The sequence below is a fragment of the Vicia villosa genome, linkage group LG5 (genome assembly GCF_029867415.1).
Source record: "Vicia villosa cultivar HV-30 ecotype Madison, WI linkage group LG5, Vvil1.0, whole genome shotgun sequence".
In the NCBI taxonomy this organism is placed as follows: Eukaryota; Viridiplantae; Streptophyta; class Magnoliopsida; order Fabales; family Fabaceae; genus Vicia; species Vicia villosa.
Window position 1 is genome coordinate 156,852,122 of NC_081184.1, and position 9,106 is coordinate 156,861,227.

At 35.1% G+C, this 9,106-nt stretch overlaps 1 long non-coding RNA gene across 1 annotated transcript; it reads right to left on the bottom strand.

The window, feature by feature from the left end:
* Positions 1-6,707: 6,707 nt before the first annotated feature.
* LOC131607909 (uncharacterized) lies at positions 6,708-8,348 on the bottom strand. Its single transcript, XR_009285439.1, has 2 exons — positions 7,165-8,348; positions 6,708-7,015 (listed from the first exon to the last, which is right to left on the bottom strand). It is a non-coding gene; the product is annotated as an uncharacterized LOC131607909 (long non-coding RNA).
* Between the last annotated feature and the right edge of the window lie 758 nt (positions 8,349-9,106).

Below are 9,106 nucleotides of genomic sequence, written 5' to 3' on the forward strand. Positions count from 1 at the left end.
GAGGATCTTCAGTAGGTGATCCAGAGTAATGACTAGTAGTTTGCAGCATCTGAAACATCATGGGCTTGAATTCAAATTGAGCAGTTGTAATCTCTGGCAAGACTATGCCAGTACTCATGAACGTAAGGTTAAAGACAACATAGTCTCTTATGTTTCTTGCCCGATCATTAGCAATACCAATGATGTCAGTATTTTCGGCCATGACTGGGATATGCTCTTCTTCAACCGGAGCTTCTGGAGGATCAGGGTCAGTCAGATTAGCCGCTGGAGCTTCTGGTTGACGTCTAGCACGTCTTTGTCTCCTCATGGGTCTCAATGTTCTTTCAGGTTTAAGATATCCACTGTGAGTTGGACGTAACAAACTGTGCATGCAATGAAGTAACACCTGTCGTGACACTAAGCTACAACAGACTGTCAAAAACATAAATTCTCAAAATAAAAGAAAATAGAATCAAATACAAAAATCAAAAGGTAATAATCACTCCCCAAGAACGACGCCAAATACTTGTTCGGAGTTTTATAGCGTCATATGCAAGTATACATGTTGGAATTATAGCAAGTGATAAATAAAAGAGTATCGTACCCACAGGGAGTGTGTCATACCCCAAAATTTGCCCATCATATTTCAATATATCCTGACTCATATGATCTTCAGTTAATCAAGCATATACAAGAATTGGGCATACTTACTTCTCTCCTAAACAACAAACCCTCAACTAGGGTTTTGCCTTTCTCAGAGAAATGTCAGGTTATGATACCTCCAATGGACTCCATGTCCTCTCATATGATTCAAATAATCCTCATGCCAAGTTTCAAGCCCAGATTCAAAAGATTGCTCACTCAATGGCCCAAATAATCAACAATCGACTCGTTGGCCTAAAAGTCAAACTATGGTCAAATCACAGTTAAAGTTCCTGATTTTTTATTGACATTCTCATTTTGAAGTATAACTCATCATTTGATCAAGGATTTATCATGATTCATCAAGAAAAGGTCAAAAATCCACAAAAGTACAAAGTTGCTAAATTAGGGTTTCTAGGTAAAAGTCAACCAAACTTTGACCAGCCATAACTCTCTCATACTTTCTCAGAAATTCCTCAACCAAATCTCATTCTCAAGGAAATTTTATTCTCTACAACTTTGATGTTGGGCCCAAGGTCAATAAATGCTTCCGCATAAGAGATATGAGCCAATACATTACAGGTCCTCCAAAAAAGTCAACGAAAACACCTTTTGGGTCAAAGCTCATAACTTGAGAATAAAATATTTAATTGAGATGAAACCAAAAGCATCATTTAGAGGACACTCTAAGCTTTCTAAAAAGTTCAAGTACACTTCCATACAATAAAAAATGAAGGAGTTATGACTTGCACTAGTTGGGCGAAATTCAAGAAGAACACGAAACCCTAAATGCACAATTTGGTGTTTTTTGACTAATGGGCCTAAAATATGCATTCCAAACATGTCCATGGACCTTTTGAGTATTCCTAAACTAATTATTTTATTTTAATAGTATTTATTTTATTTATTTGGATTTTAATTCATTTAAATATTAATAAATCATATAAATATGAAATAATTAAGTTTAAATCAAGGATTTGATTTTACAATCAAATTCAGTCATCAAAATACTCCTCATTTAAGGACAAGAATGTGGTAAATAGGATTGGAAGAATTGAATCAAGATTCTATGCAAAAATAGAAAAGAATTATATAATTTTCACCAAAATTTCTTTCTCTCCAAAGATCAAAGTATCCAAGCCCATTGTTTGACCTAAATTGCTTTATATATTTACTACAACATGCTTAGCATAAGGGCACACGCTATTGCAGCCAAGAAAGTAGGGTTTGTAACAAAAGAAAAAGTTCAAGAATTAGGGCACGATCACGAATCTTCCTCAGCGAGTTTCAGTCCATTCCAGCCATCCCAATTCATTCCTGGGGTATTGAAAGGTAAGATTGGACAGAGAACCATGCTTGATAACCCCTGAAACGCATGTCTCATGTTCATCATTCATATTCACGTTTTGATTTTCAAACTTCTCATGTTATTACGTTTTAATGCAAACTAACGTTCTATTTGAGTTACTGGGACTGTTTAAGGAAGGTTTGAATCATCATAGAGGAGATTTAACGTGTGGAACGAAATCCACCATTAACAAGACGTGGAAGGTTGAGTTTTTCGTGTTGGTCCTTGCAACGTTTTTTAGCCAATATAAATGCCACCATTGCAATCGTGAGCATTAAATTAGTGGGAATAGGTCCTTTGGATGCATTCACGTTTGATTTTTTGCAGGTTTAAATTCTGGAATTTACAGCTACCAAATAAAATCGTAGCAATTTTGTAGCAATTTCGTGGCTGGCAGTTTGCAGGTTTAATGAAGAAGATGATGACTTTCTGGGAATACGTGCGCGTGCGTGATTGGGCGGTCATTGGTTTTTGAATCTCTCGCTACTTCTCATTGGTTGAACACGCCACCCAGGGGCCCTACACTAACTCGTTTGTTGACTTCCGCATGCTCACGTTTTTTTGTGTATTTATTATTTTGTTTTCATTCGTTAGCAGCTAATTAAAACAGGGGAATTGGCAAATGCGCTGGCTGGTAACCATGGTCACAGGGGTTCGAACCCCACGCGTGACATGTTAATTTTTATCAAAATTTGTTGAGATTTCTTTCTGCCATTAGATGCCCAGCAATCCTGATCCAAAGGCTCTGAGAGTGAAGCTTACCATGGAGACTCAAGACTCACCACACCTAATCAAAGCTAAGTTTTTTTAACTTTCTTTTTATTTTTAATTACATAAATGTTTATTTTATTTTCTTATTCCCCTTTTCTATTATAATCATTATTAGTGATATTTTATTTTAAATTAGTTTTTTATAGTAAATTATAATTATTTATTTTTAATCGAAAACTCAATTTTCCCATAATTTTATTAATAATTGTTTTTAAACAATAAAAATTGTTATTTTTTGTATATACTTCTAATTAATTATTTAATTGAAAATTAATAATTGATTTTTTGTTAACCTTGATTCATTTATAAACCCTAGAATCCCCGGGTAGGTGTTATCCACTAACGCATTTTAAGCCTTATAAGCCTTTTGGGGTCGCAATAAGTTTTCTTAAATAACCCTTTAGAGTTTATATACTTTTTAGGGGTTTGTAATCAATTAGGGTTTAAATCAGTTAATGCACTCACATTTTTCTTCCTTGTGCCCAATTTTTCAGGATTAATCAGGACTCAGCCACGCGCGTTCAAGTCAAAAAGCTAAGTTTCTAACTTTTTTTTTTAAAATATTATTTTAACTTTTTTCCCTTTTGATTAAAATAGGGTTTGTTCCGATCGCCCATGAATTTCTCCTACACTCACCCCTATTTATTTTCCGTTTAATTCTCAGATGTTCATAGTCAATCGAGGGTTCGAGGAAGATCAAGGCTCAAGATAAAGATAATTAAATTAATTATTCATCTCTCATTTTTCTGCTTTAATTTCCCCATCCCCGCAGGTGTTTATTGTAATAGCGTGGGAATTTTTATGTTTCTGCCTTTAATTTCTGCAATTTTAAACTGCGTGGTTAGTAATCTTAGGGAGTGCAAGCCTTGAACAAAATTAGGATAACTAATTTACAAGATAAATAATCGAACTTAATCACGTGATTGTTGCACCCACACACCTTTAGGGTAATTCCTCTGTTGCCTTATTAACTGCTGCCTTGTTGCCTTAATTTTGTTGTCTAAAAATAATCAAGACCCTCGATTCAGAGGATACCTAAAGCAATGTTGCCTGTTGCCTTCAAAGTTATTGAAACTCCCTCGAGGTTGCCTTATACAGAATAATTGTCCCAATTGCTAAGGTATCCTCGCATGATGCCTAAAGATATAAAATGACTATTATATCCTTCCCTTAGACTACCTGCCCTCTTTATGGCATGGGACAGTCTTGTGGCGAACGATTATTCTCGATGACCTTTAAACATCCAATTGAAAGACTTCCTGCCCTCTCATGGTATGGATAGACACTTTCGGCCCGAAAAGTTAAAAGAACAAATTTCAAAACTTAGGGTAGTTGCTACTAATTGCTTGCTCTAAAATTCAAAATCTTTTTCCCACTCTTTTCAAATCAAATTCAAAAAGACCACGCTTATTTACAAGCTAAAGTTCTTATTCAAACTTTTTCTCAATCTTTTCAAACAAATAAACAAAGTGAGTTAAGCAATTAAGAGCCCATGGATAACCATGGATACAAAGGGTGCTTTAAACCTTCCCTTTGTATAACCTACCCCCGAACTCAATCTCTTTTAAAAGGTCTTTCCTGTTCTTTTAGCTTGTCCAATTGGATAAAATAAAAGTCGGTGGCGACTCTTGCTTACTGCGACATTTCTTTAAAGTTAGTTCACCGTATTACATAGTGCTATTACACATACATGATTTTTGTATTAATACTTTTCCATTTTAAGCATAAGTAGGCAAAAATAAATGGTTGTTGGACGTGAGTCCAACTTTCTTATATTATAAAAATGCAGTAAAAAGGCTATGTATTGTAAAAGTGATAATAGAGGTATAGTTGATCTATGATCCGTACATATATATTAGTGTGTTCATGTGCGGATGATGTGTGAAGTTGTGACATGCAAGGTCAGATGGATCTAAACGTGTATCTCTACAACAATCAGTAGCATATATAAAAGGGTAAGGAAAACAAATCTCTAAGCTCCGCTTGTAACCCTAATATATGTCTATTAAGATTTCTGAATTCCTTAATGATTGTAGTTACTTATACCCAAGCAACTAATTCAAGTGAATATATCTATTATACTCTTTCAATCATTTTTACTCATCAAGTCTACTTGTTGTTAGATCTCTCACAACAACAAGCTTGTAAATATTTCCAAGGTGATTAGTCAAAGAAAAAAATATTAGAAGTATAACACATGGTAAAGCATGCACTAGTCACACAAACATTTAACGTAAACACACTTATATATTAACTTCACATAACTCAACTAAAAGGAGTTTAGCTCATGGTGAGTTGAGTACAAACAATGAACCAGGTTCTAAAAAAAAACATCTTAGAACAGTAAATTGCACAAAAGATAGTAACCTAAGAGAGACTTGAAGTAGAACTTGAGACAGTTAAATCTTCAAGCAGTAACTTCAGTCGCGCCAGTGTTCATCAACAAGCACATAAAGGAATGAGGGGAGAATCTTCAGCACACTTCTGCAACACATTTCAGGAAATTGTAACTTTTTAAAAACCTGTCTCCAAATTATTCTTCCGGCTCCTTATATAGGTCAAGAAAACTAGGGTTTCCAATGTGTCTCAGATCATGGGTTTAAGATCAAGAATATCACTCAGCCCAAAGAATCATAAATGTCCCTTCAATAAGGATATAAAGAAGTTGTAGTACTAGCCGACAGTAGTGGGGAGACAAGGCGAAATGAGCAATCTGACATAGCAGGCGGCGCACAGTGTACTTTTGCACAGAATTTTGTCTTGTAGCGTCGCTTGCTTCTACCTTATGTTGAATATTTTCAGCGCCTATTAAGCTTTTTCCCTCTATTGTAACTCTCTCTCCAATTTTATACCAGCTTGCACTTTATTCCTTAACGAACTAGATTCTCTTTCTCAAAGCATACTTTCTGACTTGATCAGTCGCGCCTCCTCATGCCTATTCGCTAACTCCTGCATACAAAATAAACATTAAACTAACAAAAGGGAGCACCTAATGTGATCCACACTAATTTGGTTTAAAACAACAAATAAACATAAAAACTAAACTCTCTAAGATAAAAATATCATTAAACTAATTACTTCACAAAGCATGTATTAACTTACAGAATGTGGGTTAACAATCCTCAATCGATGTCAACTCGGGACTCGGTCCTCTAGCGTGTGCCAATGTTGGATGCTCGTGGCCGTCCGATTTTAAACGACAACGGTGACCCGAGGTTTCATAGGAAGCAGATGTTCCAGTTTCAATGGTCACCATACCACTTTAAATATAATACCGACCAGTTCATCACTAGACTTGGGGAACTGAATGAAGATGACCGGGCAATGTTGCACCCCAAAATTTGCCCATCCAATTTTTATTTCTAACCGACTTATGCATCTTATAATCTCATTCATTAGGTCATAAATAAAGTCATGCATTCATCAATAATCTAGCATGGGGTCAAGAAATCAGGCAAGCTGGGACTCATATGTGATTTGAAGATTTTCCCATCGAATGAGTTTGATTTAACAGGTTTTTATTGAGCATGGATTAAAATTAGTGTGTGATTCTCCTCAATATACAAGGCTTTTTCACCTTTAATAGTTATCATGAATGATTAAGGAAATTATAAGGTTCTAATCAAAGTTTATGAGCTGGACAAGCTTATTTTAAATGGGGTTGACGTGATTAGAGTTATCTCTCTATTTATGTGTTAAGCAAAGGTATTCTTTTCAAGTTTGGTTCTTCCCTTAAATACAAACAAAAAAAACTCTTTTGGTTCACGGTTCATTGCTCGAGGTATAAATTATCTCTTTGGCTCTAATACGAAGGCCTGAGACATCATGGTATAAAGGATTACCCATTGAATTCAGAATACAAGATTAAGAGTTTTGACTTTGCTTTTGGAGTCATCCATTCACATTTGCAAAGTTTGAAGGATATATTTAGAAATTCAACTTGAAACTTGAAAGAAAAATAAAGACATTGAAGGGAATTCATCTCAAATACAAAATCATTGGATCACATGGAGATGTCACTTGAAATTCAAGAGATTACAAAAGAACCCAGTTCAAATCCATTGTTTTTTTCAGAACATATCACACCCCATCTTAATATACATTCATCACATATTACATGGCACATCCATATCCCATTACAACACCTACTGCTCATAAAATTACAAATACATAGAATTGCATTTCCTCCTAAAAATCCAAGTTTCCTCATCAAGCTTGCCATCTTCATCACACTATTCCCAAGTAGCGCATCCTCGCGACATTCAAGCTGCAAACCTGTACAAGACATACCAAATATCACATCAAAACACAACCTACTTCACTAAAGCCTAAACCAAGCTATTGCCAACAAAATTCAAGACAATTTCCATAAGAGATAAGTTGTATGCATCATGACTGTTACAAGGAAGAGAGGTGCATCATACCAATGCTCATGCTAGAACTCAAAAAAAGGTGACAATTCCATGCCATCAGATACATCCCTGCAATGTCTACCATGCTGCAAGCATAAGGCTCCTCATATCAGTCCCCTAACCTGCAGCATTACAATTATAAACCATAACACCAATTCAGAATTGGCATAAGAGAAATACAAGGTTAAGTTCTAACTTATTGACATTTGAAGTCCAAAAACCTCTAACAATTCCCTAGTTCGATTTTTTTAACCAGTTCAGCTACATACATAACAAAACCATCAGCATTATTTCTAAACCAATACCATTAAATAACCAATTCAAGCCTAGAAACTACATGAACAAAAGTTAGTATACCTGCAGCATTAAGACAATCAAACCATATAGCTTTCATCCAATCAAGAAATCATGTCAGTTCAGCATACATTTAATCCAAGCCGATTCACAACAGTCATCGCATAATGTACATCATCAAAGATACCAAACTCATACTTCATTCGCAAAACTATATCAACACGTGGACAAATATAAATTCAGTGCAACAAACAGGTTCGAGCCAAATTTGAGAGAATACTTCAAAGGCAAACCAAGACAAAGATCCCGCAGCCAGTAACGGTTTGACTGATCACAAAGCTAACACTTACAAACTACTAGAACTAACTGTAACTAACAAGAATGCAACAATCTTACTAACAGTTTTACTAAACTTACTAACAGTTTTAAACAACTTTACCTTTTAACAATTTCTAACTAATATTCCAATTAAGTGTTAACATAACTGATTTCATTAATTTTAAGTGTGTTACTAACTGTTTTTAACTAACTTCAATCACTATCTTTCCAACTACCTAACAACCTAACTAACAGGTTTAACAAATTATAACAAACTTTTCCTAGCAACTAACCCTCCTAACTGTAAAAACAACATATAACCAACAGTTAACAGAATTTTAACTACCAAAAACAGAACAATAACCAACTCAATCTCTCACCCTTAATCTCATAACAGAATCCTCTCAATCCAAGGGCTCACAATCACTCTCCTCTAACTGAATCCTCTCACTCTCATTCTATATAAACTCAACCTCCCCCTTATTCAAGCTTCCTCTCGACCATTTTCTTCACCATTTCACAATCTTCATCTTCCACCTCCTTCAATCTTCCACCACCTTCATCACCCTCTCAACCTATACTACACGCTCGATCGCGACTTTACGTGTCTATAAATCTGATAACTGCAAGTGCACAGTCGTGTCGTGTAGTTTTAAAAGATATCGAATCCACAGGGACTATGAATCGATCTACCGTTATCTAAGGTTACTATGTAAAGCTAGGAGTACTAAAATTTCGATTGTTCCTAAGGGAAAGTGATTGTGAGAAAATAAAGAATAATAATAAAAGACAGGTATCAGTATGTATTTCGTTTAACTAAAGGCAATCCGAAGGTTCATTGGCTTTTGCATAATTAAATTAAAAATCTTTACTAATTCCAATTGATTAAAAATCCTCGTCTCAAACTTTCGCTCTGTTGATTCAGACTACTATCCTAATCCTAATGTACGCTTTCGCCATCCCATTAGATTTTAGAAGAGCTTTTTGGAAACAATGTAATTAATAAAATGCCTATTTTACGAGGTTGTTATCTATTTAAATCTCCTAATCTCAAACTTTCGCTCTGTTGACTCGGAACATGCTAATATCCCTAACGTACGCTTTCGCCATCCCGCTCGAGTGTAAAAACAATTTTTGAAAATAAATAAGTTCCAATTAGTTTTAATACGCTTTCGCCGTCCTTAAAACTAATGTCCTATGTCTACTATCCAGTTAAAGATCTCAAACTTTCGCTCTATTGATTTTAACCTTTGACCGTCCTAATCCCTCAAACTTTCGCTCTATTGGTTTTAAGACTTACTAATTAAACTAGACATATAAACCAAAAATAAGTGATAATTAA